Below are 16542 nucleotides of genomic sequence, written 5' to 3'. Positions count from 1 at the left end.
AGATCTGTCCTGGAGGAAGTGCAGCCAGAATGCTCCTTGGAAGCAAGAATGGCCAGACTTCATCTCACCTATTTTGGTCATGTTGTCAGAAGGGACCCTTCCCTGGAGAAGGATGTCATGCTTGGTAGGGTGGAGGGTCGACGAAGGAGGGGGAGGCCTTCAACGAGATGGATTGATATGGTGGCCGCGATGATGGGATCAAGTATAGCAGGGATTGTGGGGCTGGTGCGGGATCGGCAGTGTTTCATTCTGCTGTGCATGGGGTCGCTATGAGTCAGAAACGACTCGACGGCACTTAACAACAACAACAACAACAAAATAACAGAGCTACATAAATAGAAGAACATACCATGTTCATGGATAGGAAGATTGAACATGGTGAAAATGTCAGTTCTACCCAAAACAATCTGTACATTCAATGCAATACCAATCCAGATCCTATCAACATTCTTTAAGGATATGGAAAAACCAATCACTAACTTTATATGGAAAGGAAACAGACCTCAGATAAACAAAGCATTATTGAGGAAGAACAACAAAGTAGGAGGTCTCACACTCTGGATCTTAAAACCAACTCTAAAGCCACAGTAGTCAAAACTGCCTGGTATTGGTACAGTGAAAGACACATAGACCAATGGAATAGAATTGAGAACCCAGAAATAGATCCATCGAAATCCATTAAATGGGGAAGAGATTGTCTGTTTAACAAATGGTGCTGGCAAAACTGGATATTGGTTTGCAGAAAAGTGAAACCAAATCTGTACCTCACACCATACACAAAAACTAACTCCAGATGGATCACAGACTTAAATGTGAAACCTAAAACTATACAGTTCCTCTAGGAAAAACTAGGGGCAAATTTAGGGGCCCTAATATATGGCATAAATAGACTATCAAGCATAACTCAAAATGTGCAAACAGCAGAAGAGAAACTACATGATTGGGACCTTCTAAAAATCAAATTTTTATGTGCTTTCAAAGACTTCTCCAAAAGAGTCAAAAGAGAACCTACAGATTGGAAAATAAATTTGTCAATGACATATATGACAAAGGACTTATCTGTAGAATTTATAGAAAACTCCAGCACCTAACAACAAAAAGACAAATAATCCAATTAAAAAATGGACAGAAGACATGAATAGACATTTCACCAAGAGTATATTCAGGCTGCCAACAAACATAATAAGAAATGCTCATGATCATTAGCCGTTAGAGAGATGCAAATCAAAACAACAATGAGACACCGTCTTGCCCCAGCACTAGTAGCAAAGTTCAACAAGACAGAAAATAACAAATGTTGGTGAGGATATGGAGAGGTTGAGACTCTCATACACTGCTGGTGGGGCTGTAAAATGATACAACCACTGTGAAAAGCAATATGGCAATTCCTTAAAAAGGTGGAATTAGAAATACCATTTGACCCAGCCATTCCATTTCTAGGTATATGTCTTAAAAGAAGTGAGAGCCAGGAGCCAGGACAAGAACAGATATGCACATCCATGTTCATGACAGCACTATATACAATAGCAAAAAGATGGAAATAACCTATGTGCCCATCAATAGAAGATTGGATAAGCAAATGATAGTACATACACACAATGGAATACTATGCAACCCTAAATAATAAAGTAGAATTGGCAAAAGACCACATAACATGGATGAACTTGGAGGACATTATGCTGAGTGAAATTAGTCAGTCACAGAAGGACAAATATTGTGTTAGTCTGATATTGTAAAATGTCAAGGAAAGGTTTATATAGATGGAAGGAAATTTTCTTTGTTGAGTACCAGGAGTGGGTGGGGAGGGGAGGGAACTCTGTTAGATAGGTAGAGACAAGTATTGATCTGGGTGGAGAGAAGGGCAATGTACCAAATGTGAGTGATCAATACGGTGGCCTTGAGGAAAAGAAAGACATAGAGAGTTGCATGGGAGGTACAGACAACAAAAATGAACACTTTTGCACACACAGTACTGCATTGTCAGTGAAGGCAAACATTGATATACAGGTGGATAGATGTGTGGACAGGCTGAGCTATTAGGTATGTCTGTGCAAGTGAGAGTGTGCCCATGACCATGTATAGGGTTGGCAGACAATGTTTTTACAAGTGTATTTGTATGTTCTGTAAGAATTCACAGGTGTAGAGTAGAGCAGACAAGGGAGAAGTTTGTAGTCACTGCTTGGCCACAGTCAGCTACCCAGAGGGAGCAAGTAGTTGGACCTGTGGGCTCAGGATCATAATTGCATGGGACATCAAGCCCAATTAGCATAGCATACTACACAAAAACATTGTTCTACATCCTACTTTGGCAAGTAGCAACTGGGATCTTAAAAGTTTGCAAGTGACCCACACCTGTGGCTTCCAGCCAAGTAAAAGACAGGAATATGAGTTGAACATTTATCTGAGGTAGATACACTCCTTGGAGAGAACAATCATGGGAGAAAGAAGGGCTGCTTATGCACTGGGAGACAGCTCAGGGGGCAGGAGGGCATGGAGGGATGGACACAGGGAAGAGGTAATTATCAGGAGGAAGTGGGAGGGGAGCTGTTGCATTGTGGTAAATTGTGATCAATGTCATGAGAAAAAGTGTATGTGAACTGCTGTATGGAAAGTGAATTTGCTCTGTAAATTTTCACCCAAATCACAATGAAAATAAAATAAAATAAAAAGCTTGCAAGCAGCCAAAGTGGCCATCTAGATGCAATGATGGGTCTTTGTCCAGAGCAAAGAATGAAGAAAACCAAAGACATGGGGGTGGGGAGACCATGTTTGCTGGTCTGATAGAGCCTGGTGGAACCACTGAGATATGGCCCCTAACTGCCTTTCCAGTCTGGAATTGAACCCACACCCGTGGCTTCCAGCCAAACAAAAGACAGGCATATGAGCTGAACATTTGCATTAGGTATATACACTCCTTGGAGAGAACAATCATGAGAGAATGGAAGGGCTGTGTATGCACAGAGAGACAGCTCAGGGGACAGGAGTGCACAGGAGTGAAGGACACAGGGAAGAGGTAACTATTGGGAAGAAGTAGGAGGGGAGCTGTGCATTATAGTAAGTTACAGTCAATGTCATGAGACAAACTGTATGTGAGCTGCTGTATGGAAAGTGAATTTGCTCTGTAAACTTTCACCCAAATCATAATAAAAAAAAATTTTTTTAATTATATTGATATAAATGTTAAAATGTGATAACTCACCACAGTCTTTTTTTTTTTCTCATTTGTGATTGACTTTACTCTCTCTACTGTCACTGTCCTCGTGCCTTAGTCAAGTCCTCACTAACAGCCAGTAGTGCATCTCTGGTAAGACTATATCCCGCCCCAGCTCAAAAACTATGAATGGTGAATACTATCAAAGGTGAATACCATTACTTACAAAATCCTGCAATAACAGTAGTAACAACAATTTATGAGTGGCTACATAGTCAGACACGTCAGCTGAACAAGGGTGGGAAGGCAAATGGGACTACACCCACTAATATGTATAGGTTTGACAGAGGCTATCTTTACCTATATATTTATATGTACTCCAAATAATGAATGTAATAGAACATACAGGAGACAAATTTATGAAAACATCTTTTTCATAACCAAACACCTTGAGAGAATGAGTCTATGATTATGGAGATTCAGGTCCATAGTTTCAGGGGACACTAAGGTCAATTGGCATAACACAGTCCACAAAAACAATGTGCTACATTCTACTTTGGTGAGTAGTGACTGAGGTCTTAAAAGCTTGCAAGCAACCATCTAAGGTGCAACTATTGGTCTCTCCCTGTCCAGAGCAAAGAAGAGTGAAGAAAATCAAAGATTCAAGAAAACAGCTAGTCCAAAGGACTGTGGAGCATGTGAAACCCACCTTCCATGACCCTGAGACAAGAAGAATTAGATAGTTCCCTGTTACCACTGCTGACTGCTCTGAAAGTTATCACAATAAGAGGTCCCAGATAGAGTTGGGGGAAATACAGGGAAAAAAATGAAATCATTAAAAAAAGACCAGGCTTACTGGTCTGATGAAGACTGGTGGATTCCCCAAGACTATGGCCCTTATACACCCTTCAAGTTAGGAACTGAACTTACCCTGTGTGACTCAACTATCAGTCAAACAACAGATAGACCTATATAGTAACCAGTAACAGAAGGAACAATCAAGCAAATGAGATCAAGAGGATAGCATTTGCCCAGGGATAGAGCTAGGAAGGCAGGAATGGATGGAAAGGAAACACAAAGGGAAGGGGTGTGCACAGGGAGGAAGTGGGAAGAATGCTGTTACACTGTGAGGATTGCAGTAAATGTCACACAACAGAATGGTTATGGATTGTTGAATGGAAAACCAATTTGCTCTGTAAACTTTCACCCAAATCATAATTAATAATAATAATGAACCTTATCAATGGCTCACTCTTTCATGTAACAAATACACATTAAAGCCTAGTCTGTGCTGCACTCCAGGAGAGGCACTCCTTGTCATGCCAAATAAATTCCATATTCATTAGTCTGCCAATTGAGGATCCTATAATTTGGCTCCAATCTGCCTTTTCAGAGGCATCTTCACATACCCCATGCCCACCTTGAAGGTATCTGTTCCACCATTCCAAGGATTTCTTAGGACTTCCCACTTGGACCAATCTGAACCTCGAGGTAGGTCTGTGGAAAACTGGAATCCCTCACTGTTTGCACTCCCAAATCTAGACCAAGCTTTGACTTCAGCCCTATACAGCACTTGCACTGCTGCCAATCATGGAGAAAAGCCTTGGGACATAGTGGAGAAGGCACTGGGTTGAGAACTGAGAGATCTCAGTTCAAGACCCTGTTCTACTTACTGCCTTGGAGATTTGAACAAGTCACTTATCTTTTTCTGAGCCTCATTTGTGTAATAAAGAGATCAAACTAGATCTTATGGCCCTATTGAAGACTCCAACCTAAATGACTAAACAGAGAAGGGGAGATAGTACTGGTACATTTGGCTGCATAATGAACCACAGCTTGTCCTTGAAATGGTTCAGTTACTCTCACTTTGTCATTTACTAGGATGTAATCTTCTGGGCTGCCTTGCCCCAAATACTGCATAAGCCTGGTATCCATCTGGTACCTATCTTGTGGGCATTTTGGGGGAACTTTCATTTCCTGTATTCAGGTCTGGAATCTTTGAGAGCCCTAATTTCAAGTTGGATGGGGATGAAACTGTTGCTACAGCAAACTTAGAAAAGTTGCACGTTCTCTGATCCATTTGTGTCATAAACATCTTCACACACATACATAAAATCCACACAGTGCTATTGATATGTAACAGCTGCTGTGCATATTAGTAACTTTGACTTTAATTTTTAGGTTTTTACAATTTAATTTTTGTATCATTTTGGGTATGAGTCTAAAAATATTAATTAGCAAAATATTCAGTATTCTAGGACTGCAGAATTAGTCGTTTCAATATTATCTTTTTGGATTTTAATTTCTGCCTATGGTCTAAAAATAGTTAAAGAAGTCCTTTTGCTTTTCTTTTAAATATGAATTCCCTTTGACTTGATCATTTGTCATCTGACACATCTCGTTTCCCTCCGAATCAAATTTTATGTCTAAATTTATATTGCCTGAAATAGTAGTTAAAAATGTAAGCACTGAAACCACACTTACAACTATACTCCAGTTAAAATGCTTAATATTAATGTGTGTAATTATGCAATATTTTAAGCACTTAATAGCACTTAAAAGATTTTGTCTTCATATAACTCTAATTTTCCTTGGAGTTTTTAATTCCATTTTCCAAGAGTATGTACTTGCTGTTTTCAAAATGGTTAGAGAAAGCCTAGATAAACATGTGACCAGAAATTTAATAAGACTATTTAAGTTTATTATATAATTGGGAAAGAAAGGAAACTAACAGTTATTATGTGTATATGTGACAATTCATACGCTAGGTACTTCTTCCATATTTATATATATATACTCTTAAATTTAATTATACACAAAAAGCTTCAAGTAAAATAAAGGAAATGTATAAATTAACTTTGAAGATTTAGCAGAAGTCTGGTGATTTTACCGAATTCATGCAGAGCTTTTTCCATGCCTACTTTAAATTTGAGTTGAATAATGAGTATTTATTTGAACTTCCTGCAAACACCACCTCTGGTATATAATTAAATTAAACCCCCTGGGCTCAGCTTGGTAACTAAAAATGTGTTCGATATGTTGACCCTTCTATTCTTATATTCTGTCACATTAGTATACTATTAAAATTACATTTTACTGGGTCCCCCTTTGTTCAGCTTGTTTTCTAGAAAATCTGAGAACAGATTTGCATTAGGTGTGATATGCTCTTCATTGAGTGTTGCAAAAATCGATTTCATTTGTATCTAACAGACTTCATTGACATAAAGTAAGACACTTTTAGGCCACTTTTAATTCAGGTTCTGAATTGTTAATTACTCTGAAGCAAAAATAGCAATTTTAAAAAATGATAGCACTTGAAAAGATCCATTTGTACCTCTCAAAGAGTACTGAAATTGTCCTAGAATGTTATCATAAAATGGAAATTATTTTAAAGGGCAAAAGATCTTTTATTCTGATTGGTAATGAATAGTCACCAAGATAAAAGAGAAAAAAATCTATTCTACGTTTTTTGGGTTTTTTTCCTAAAAAAAAAAAAAAAAAGCCCTTCCCTCTTCAGGAGCAATTTTGTAAAGGATACAATACAAAAACACATTCTCTAAATATGCATAAATAGAAAGACATGGATTGAGGAAGGAGTAAACCTTTTCAAATATTAAATGTTAGTGGATTTTCTATTGATTGATCAAAAGTTAGTATGTTGAGGGTTGCCACATAGTTCACTAAAGTGGAAATTTAATCGATGGAACTCAAGTGACTTAAAAGAATCATGTTATTACTAACAGCTATCTACATCTGGGAGCAAAGAACCATCACATAGCTTCTCATTTGATTTGCACAACAACCCACTAAGTTATCATTCCCTTTTTACAGGAAATATTGATACTAGAGGCAGTCCATGGTAACAACGGTCACAGCAACTAATCTCAAACTCTCTGTTGGCCTCCTTTTCCAAAAAGTTTAATTGGAGGCATCAGATGTGTATGATTATTTACCTTTAACTTGTCTCACCTACATTCAACTCCTGTTGGCTTAGCCAAACTCAAAGGATTGTATAACTTATAGGCTGTTATTGTTGTATGTCATCAAGTCAGTTCCAATTCACAGTGATCCTACAGGACAGAATAGAACTGTCCCACAGGGTTTCCTAGGCTATATTCTTTATCTGATCAGATAACCAAATATTTTCTCCTGTGGAGTTGCGGGTGGGTTTGAACCACCAACCTTTTGGTTAGCAGCAAAGCGTTAAACCAATGTACCACCAAGGCTCTTAGATTACAGACTAGTGCTTCTCAAATTTCAACCTGCATAAGTATCACCTAGAGAGCTTGTCAAAACACAGACTCTCAGTCCTGAATTCTAATGATTCTAATTCAGTAGGTCTAGGGGGGGACCTGAGAAGTTGCATTTTAACAAACCCTCAGATGCTGCTGCTGCTGCCAAGACTGGCAGCATTACTCCTTGAGTAATACTGTTTTAGACAACTGGTTTTATGTACTGTATTTCCTAATAAAGAAATAGATTGCTAATCATAAGGAGATATCTTTGTTCCATCAAGTCACCAATAATGACTTCAATACTAACAGGGCCACTTGGTATGATTATGCACCACACAACTCTAGAAGGCACTGTTCATATAGCCTACAACCTGCACAACTGTCCACCACATCCATGAGTGCTAAATATATTCTTCCAGGAAGGGCAGGGACAAGATACAGAGAAAAGAAACAGTATTATTTTGATCAATAGAGTTTAGAGATTATCCAGATCCAAGAATATTACCATAAATTGCCTAGTCAGGCTGAAGGTTTATCTAAGAAGAAAATCTGGGATCAGCTTTGAGAGTCAGTGCTTCGGGGAGTTTTGAAGTTCATGTAGTGCTATTTGATATCCAGAGGACAGAAGGCATCACAAAGATGGGGAGAAGAGTAGAGTAGCCAATCCATTTTTGCACAGAACACCCAGTGACTTTAGTGGCACAGGTCCTTGGAAGTGTCAGGAGCTGATAGCAAGACACCATCTATGAGGATACCAGCAACAGAAGCAGTGAAAAGATGCCTCCCCCACATGGCTGACAAATAATTGCCTTGCTCACAAAGGCTGGGTCAGAAGAACTGAGCAAACATGCAATAACCCATAAGACACCACCTAAAGACCTCCAGACAAAAATCTTTAGGAAATTCCAGTGTGGGAATGAGGTGTGATCTGGAAGCAGTGCCCCTGGGGGATATAAAGTTTGCTGAATATTATTAATAATAATTCATCTCTTTTAGTCTCACAGGATAGTGGGTTCTAAGGACATTCAAAAGAAAGAAATGAAAAAGTACAGCAATAATAATACAGAATGCAAACATTCACTTCTGTCATGGGAAAGGGTTCATTATTTTGCACACAACCCATGAGCAGTTTACTTTTCTAGGTGATCTCTGCTGTTTGTAAACTGCCGCATCAACTAGCACTTCTATTTGTTACCAAGTTATGACATCTGATGCAAATCTAGAACACTGTGAGCATGAGAACACTCAATGAGCAGGTTTGGCTGAGCTCAGGTTCACTGAATTGTATTCTCTACTCTTCCCAGTTTTCCCTCCTTGACCCATAGAGGAGGAAAGGTCATCCCTTAGAAAGTAATGGGAAGAAAGTGTCTGTTCTCTTCCCATCTCACTGCTCCTCTCCAAGACAGGAGGAGTGACTTATCTAATTGATAAATTTTGGGAAAAGAACTTAATTGTTCATAAGTTCTTCTTGCTTTTGATATGGCCAGTCCTGGGCACACATGCTCTCCTCCTCTGCCAAGAATTAGGGTTTGTGTGCTATGGAGAGAACCCTATAGTTGTGTGGTTGTAGCTGAGTTGTCATTATTGTTGTTATTAAGTGCCATTAAGTTGGTTCTGACTCATAGCAACTCTATTCACAACAGAATCAGACACTGCCTGGTCCTGCACCATCCTCACAATCATTGCTATGTTTGAGCCCAGTGTTGCCATCACTGTGTTGATTCATCTCAATGAGGTTCTTCCTCTTTTTCTTTGATGTTCTACTTTATGCAGCATGATGTCCTCTGCCAAGGGCTGGTCCAAAGTTACATCAGATGAAGTGTCATCATTCTCACTTCTGAGGAGCATTCTGGCTGTATTTCTTCCAAGACATATTTGTTTATTCTACCAGTCTATGGTATGTTCAATAGTGTTTGCTAATACCATAAATCAAAGGCATTGATTCTTCTTTGGTATTTCTTATTCACTGTTCAGCTTTCACATGCATATAAGAACACTGAAAATACCATGGATTGGGTCAGGTGCACCTTAGTCCTCAAAGTGACATTGTTGCTTTTTAACACTTTAAAGAGGTCTTTTATAATAGATTTGCCCAATGCAATATGTCATTTGATTTCTTGACTGCTGCTTCCATGTAGCTGGGTGGGTAATCTAATTCAGTACCATTTGGCTGCTGTTTCAAGCAAAATCTCTACATTCTCCCATCAGGGTCCCAACAGGAAACAGATGGTACACTCAAATTAGGATAATTTGAGGAGGGTATATTTACAAAGGGACTGTTTACAAAGATGTGAACAGGTTGTGAAAGAACCACAGGGAGAGTGCCACAACAAACGCTGGTAAGAGCAGAAGGCAAGGGAAGATTACTGGAACCAGAAGGACAGAATCATGGTGAAAAGACCACCTTGAAAGGAGCTGTGATCTTGAGAAGGCAGAGCAGTGATCTTTGATCAAAGAACACAGCCAATCTGAGGAACGGCCACAGGGAAAGAGTCAGGGGAATAAATACCTTAACATCAGTCTCGTCCAGCCCTCCCATCTCCCACTAGAGCTGCCTATTGGCTGAACCCAGTCAGAAACCAAATACAGTGAGATCATTGATATAGTTGTAAAAGATACTATAAGGGTCCCACCTAACTAACTTTGGCAGCATCCATGCCCATGCATGGATTCTAACTGAAAGCACTTACAACTCTTTGCCTGATTGATTTCTCAGGACAATAAGTCTACTTAATGTATACCTAGAATAACCAAAGTGCCAGATAGTTAAAGGTGTCTGGGGCAGCCTTCAACCATGGACTGATAGTAGTTAAAGGTTAACTACCCCAGCCTCTTTTCTCTCAGGAGTAATTTTGAAGTGTGTTCTATACTACTGCCCAGAGTTCACCATTAGGATCGAGTTCAAGATGTCCACAGTGGCAATCCACTTGATACTGCACCCTTTATTTTAGCTTCCTTTCCTTTTCTGACTTTCTTCCCAATTTCCCTATCTATGCTTCTAAGGATCACCCCTAAATAAACTATTTTACTAAATCTTTGACTCAGGTTCTGTTCTGGGTACAACCAATCTACAACAGTAGTCCATACAGGATGAGAGAATTGATACATAATAGTCTAAGCATATTGTCTAGAAATGTATAGAGAATAATACCCAAAGGAACAGGTAAAAAAGTTCAAAGTGATTCCCTCTGGGAATGGGGGATTTGGCATGGAGTTGGGTAAAAGGTGGGCAGAGAACTGCTGATTTTGTTAAAAGTTTGTAATCGTATTTGATATATATACATATATTTCTCTGATAAAAATAAAAGGTAACATTATTATGTTTGGACCTACTTTCAGAATAGGAACAGCAGGGAAGTGAAAGAAAAATAAAGAAATACAGGTTGGTTAAGCTGGGGCAAGAAAGGAATTTCCTAGGAGAAATATAGTCTTAGTCAACAGGCTAGAAAAATATGAAAGGAAAAATAAGGTACTGGAGCCCAAGTAATATAAACAAAATGGAAAGGGAGATGCACCTGAGTCTAACTGCTCACAAATATGAAAGAATAAAACAGGGTGAGGTTTTAGTCATTACCAACCCTTGGAAGGCAAATAGGGTTCAAAAGAAATGTAAAAGGGAAAAAAAAATCAAGATCTCAGGGAGAAAAGTAGAATGGCATGCTTTGAGAGAATTCAGATGCAACAAGTACTGAACAGTGTTCTCTTAAACCCATAAACAGAGTGCCCATAAAAATACAAACTGGGAAGTACCCCTTGGAGAATAAACGGCTCTACTAAGTTGTAACAAAAACTTGGACAGCTTTGAGAGGAGATGACTGAAAAGATCAAAATAGAATATGCAAAGCATTGTTAGGTAGGTGAATTTTATGGTGACCCAGTTATGATAGCAGCAATCCAGATATTGCCTGTCTCATGAGAGAACACACTCCAAAGATTTATAGAATACAGATTCTACTTTCAGAAATAGCTGAGCAAGCTCGGATCGGACCAAACATCCCCCAGATAACAACTACAAACTTGGTGGAAAATGTAGTAATTTAACAATTGAAAGCACAGAAAGTGAACAAAAGAAGGCAGACCTCGGAAGAAAGTAGACAAATGTGGAAGAGCGGATAGCAGAGAATGAGTTTCTCATTTTTATGGCTTTTAGTCCAGGCATAGGCTGCAGTCAGCATCATGCAGAGCAAGTAGGATTCTAAAACTCACAGTTATTCATAAAACTCACAGTTATTCTTCCTTGAAGAACCGGAACCAGAGCGTGGGGAAATATGTTGTTGTTGTGTGCCGTCAAGTCGTCTCCAACTCATAGCGACCCCTCTGTGGGTTTCCGAGGCAGTATCTCTATGGAAGTAGATTGCCCAATCTTCCTTCCAAGAAGTGGCTGATGGGTTTGAACTGCCAGCCTTCTGGTTAGCAGTCAAGTGCCTCAGGCACTACACCCTAGAAAATGAGAGGATAATCTCAGAAAAGTTTGGTGAGATGGAGCTCCAAATTCTGTGTGTATACCCTAGACAAATCTCTTCCTGACTCCCAAAGTCCAGATAAAGAGAAAAGAAATGACATTCAAGGTGCCATCCAAGAAACAGTATTTGAAGTTTGAGTATAACCAAGTTAATGGTCTGATAAACCAAACCAAAATCAAATAAAATTAAAAATCTACATTCTTCAGAGTGTTGAATTAATATAATCCAGTCTCCACAGCAGAATAGTCACAATATGTAGAAAACAATCCAAACCTTCCCAATATATAAAGTAGTAGGGAAGTGTGACCCACTCTCAAGAGAAAACAAACAATAAACATTACACCCAAGATGATCCATATGTTGGAATTAGCAGACAAGAATTTTAAAGCAGCTATTAAACCATGCTCAATGAAGTAGAGGAAAATACACTTAAAATGAATGAAAATATAAACAATCTTAGCAGAAAAACAGAAACTATAAGAGAATCCAATGGAAATTCTAGAACTAAAAATAACATACCTGAAATAAAAAGTTCACTGGTTGAGCAGAATGAAGACAACAAAGGAAAGAATCAGTAGGCTTGAAGATAGATCAATGGAAATCATCCAACCTAAAGAATAGACAGAAAAAAAAATAATAACAACAGAAACTAAGGAACTTGGGAGAAAACATCTAATGAGATCTAACATATTTGTAATTGTAGTCTCAGAAGGACAAGAGAGAGAGACACTAGGACAGAAAAAAATATTTGAAGAAATAATAGTCAAAAAATTTCCAAATATGTTGAGACATACATTTACAGATTGAAGATGTTCAGCAAAACCAAAGGCTGGTAAATAGGAAGAAAACTATTCCTAGGCACAGCGCAGTAAAGCTTCTGAGAAACAAAACTAAAGTCAAAACTCTTGAAACTAGCCAGGAAGAAATAGCAGATTTCCTGCAAGTGATTGTTAACTTCTTATCTGAAACAACAGAGGCCAGAAGACAGCAAAATGACATATTTAAAGTGCTTATAGAAAAAAAAAATGGTTATGCACAGCAAAAATATTATTTAAGAATCAAGGTAGAATAAAGATTATTTCCAGATTTGAAAGAAAGAAAGAAAAGTAAATAGTAAGAAAATTCATTCTCAGAAGGCCTGCACTACAAGAATTACAAAGAATTGTCTTGAGGCTGGAGGAAAATGTTACTGAATAGAAACTTGGATCTTCAGGGAGGAATGTGAAGAGCTTTGAAAAAGGTAAAGAGCTGGATAATTATCAAAATATTTTTTCCCTCACACTTCACAACTACGTATGACAGTTTTGAACAAAAAATATAACATTGTCTTGTGGAGTTTAATATATGGAGCTATTATAAATATGACAACTGTCCTATAAAAAGAAGTTCTGGTGGTGTGATGGTTAAGGCATTTGGCTAACTAAAAGTTTAGTGGTTCAAACTCACCATCTGCTTTGTGGAAGAAAGATGAGGCAATCTGCTTCTGTAAAGATTTACAGCCTTAGACAACCAGTAGGGGTTGCTATGAGTAGGAGTCAGCTTAATGGCAGTGAGTTGAGTATACTATAAAGGAAAAAAGGAGAAAAATAAACCTTCACTGTTGTAAGATTTCTACATTTTATACAAAATGGTAAATAATAACTCTAAGTGTACCATAAAAAGTTTAGGATGGCTATTCTTAGAGCAACTACTAAGAAATGTAATATAAAGAGGTAAAGCTAAACAACCAATAAAAAACAAATTTATTGCCATTGAGTTGATTCTGACTCATAGCAACCCTATAGGACAGAGTAGAACTGCCCCATAGGGTTTCTAAGGCTGTCAATCTTTACAGATGCAGAGTGCCACATCTTTCTCTTATAGAGTGGCTAGTGGGATTGGACCACTGACCTTCTGATTAGCAGTCAAACACTTTAACAACTGTACCATTGTCTTCTTTAAACAACAAATACTGGGGGGGGGGCAGACTCACTGCCATTGAGTCGATTGTGACTCATAGCAACCCCCATTGGGGTTCCAAGGCTGTAAATCTTTACAAAAGCAAACTCATCTTTATTCTGTAGAGAAGCTTGTGGGTTCAAACCATTGATCTTCTGGATAGCAGCCAAATGCCTTAACCACTACACCACCAGAGCTCTTAAAAGGCCAATAAATAGATTAAAATGGAATTTAAGACATACTGCGTTGAGGGGGAGGATCCAAGATGGTTGATTAGGGAGATACACTATCAAGATGTTCTACAACAAATACTCAAAATACCAAGTAAAAATGCTATGGATAGCAATACTGGAACATAGAGCTTCAAAGAAAGGATAAAGAAGTAGATCAAATATCAATGAGAGGAAGATACTGAATGAAAACAATGAACAAGGAGTGGTAAACTGCCAACAAACACAGGACAGCCATTTTGAATTATTGCAAGCGGCATTCTGATTGAAGCAAGAAACAGGTAACTGCTTACACTCGCCCAGGACTGCACCAGCACCCATATCAATGGTCAGGCAACCAGAGAGGAATGACCGCCTCCTTACCTTGCACAACTTCCTGGTGACCGGAGGTATGGCCCCACCCACCTCCACCCACCTGGTCAAACTCTCCCATTGCCAGTGCTGTACAACTTGTTTTTTCTTTATTTTTCTGTTTAGTTCTTCCCTTCCCTCCTCCCTTTTATTGTCTTTTTTCCTTTCCTTTTTTTTCTTCCTCTTTCTTTGTTCTTTTTCTTTAATTGGGGGGATCTCAAAGAATGGGTACCCCTTTCCCTGCTGCACATATGGGTAGTGGTGCCTGCCTCCAACCCTCCCTGGTTGTAGGTGTGCAATCCCAGGCTGAACAAGTACCTCACCTCCCAACACCTCCACATCCGGTAGTGCCGCCCATAAGACTCTATAATCAGTGGTGCATAGTCTTGTTGGAGTAAGTGCCACATTTCTGATTCAGCCATGTTTGGTGGCTAGCACTAGTTCTGTGCCACATTTGTTTTTTGTTTGTTTGCTTTTCTTCTTCTTCTTATGTCTCCTCTCTTCCCCACCTTGTGTTTTTTTTTTTTTTCCTCTCATTTTCCTCTATTCCCTTTTTTTCTTTCTATCTTTTGCCAGCAGTTGGGAGCCAGCAACACTATGCAGCCATATCCACCCATCGAATACTCCCCCAAATGGGCAAGTGCCACCCTGAATCCAGCACCACTGAATTGACGATAGACAGTGGCCAACACCCAACCAGCTGCCCTAAGTTGTTCCACATGATTAGTGATTAGAGACTTGTGCCCACACTCTCATCCATTACAAAATCCACCCAGAGACAGGAAGTGAGCACCCCAGTGCTGCCAAACTAGTGACATACTTAACATACCCACCTGTTGCCTGGATATATTAAAACAGAACAAAACAGAAAATCAGAGTGAAGCAAACCAACATACAATCAACAAATTAATACAATAACACTACAATGTCTCAGAGGCAGAAAACTTCAAATCACACAAAAAAAAACAAAAAAAAAATAAAAAAAAAAAATCTAAAAAAAAAAAAAAAATTAAAAAATCACACAAAAAAAAACAAGACAAGATGGCTCAAACAAATGACCAAAATAAAAAGCTAGAAAATCTTCCAGAGGAAGAAATGCTATTAGAACTACCTAATACTACCAGCGGCCAGGAAAACAGGGGAAGGAGAAGCCAGAGGAGACAACAGAGAAGAGTGGCACCAGGGATACAGGTAAAGGGAGGGCAGGGAGATTTTGAACAGCTAAGCGAGACAAACTTGTCTATCAGTTTGTTGTACTATTGTGGCTTGCATGTTGCTGTGAGGTTTGAAGCTGTGCCACTGGTGTTTCAAGTGCCAGCAAGGTTGCACATCGTGCACAGGTTTCAATGCAGCTTACAAACTGAGACAGACAATGAAGAAGTAAGAGGCCATTCACTTCTCAAAGAATTGGCCAGGGGAAACCTCATGAACAGCAGAGAATCACTGTCTGATACATTACTGCACAATGTTGTGAATAGTCTGGAAACATTATCCGCTACAGTGCAGGAGGATGAGCCCCTTAGGTTGGAAGGCACTTAAAACATAATTGGGAAAGAGCTGCCTCATCAGAGAAGAACCAACCTTAATGATATGGATAAAGTAAATCTTTCAGGACCTCTATTTGCTAATGTGGCATGACTCAAATTGAGAAGAAAAAGCTGCAAACAACCATTAATAATAGGAACATGGAAAATGCAAAGTATGAAACTAGGAAAATTGGAAGTTGTCAAAAATGAAATGGAATGCATAAAGATTAATATCCTAGGCATTAGTGAGCTGAAATGGACTGGTTTGGGCCATTTTGAATCAGACAACCATATGATCTACTATGCCGGGAATGACAAATTGAAGAGGAATGGTGTAGCATTCATCATCACAAAGGATGTTTCAAGATCTGTCCTGAAGTACAATGCTGTCAGTGATAAGGATAATATCCATACACCTCCAAGGAAGACCAGTTAATACAACTATTATTCAAATTTACGCACAAACCACCAAAGCCAGAGATGAGGTAACTGAAGATTTTTATCAACTTCTGCAGTCTGAAATTGACCAAACATGCAATCAAGATGTGTTGCTTATCACTGGTGATTGGAATGCAAAAGTTGGAAACAAAGAAGAATCACCAGTCATTGGAAAATTTGGCCTTGGTGACAGAAATAATTCTGGAGATT

This window comes from Orycteropus afer, unplaced genomic scaffold, assembly GCF_000298275.1.
Source record: "Orycteropus afer afer isolate SDZICR_OR568_19922 unplaced genomic scaffold, OryAfe1.0 scaffold00002, whole genome shotgun sequence".
NCBI classification, from domain to species: Eukaryota; Metazoa; Chordata; class Mammalia; order Tubulidentata; family Orycteropodidae; genus Orycteropus; species Orycteropus afer.
Note: the sequence above shows the minus strand (reverse complement) of the source record.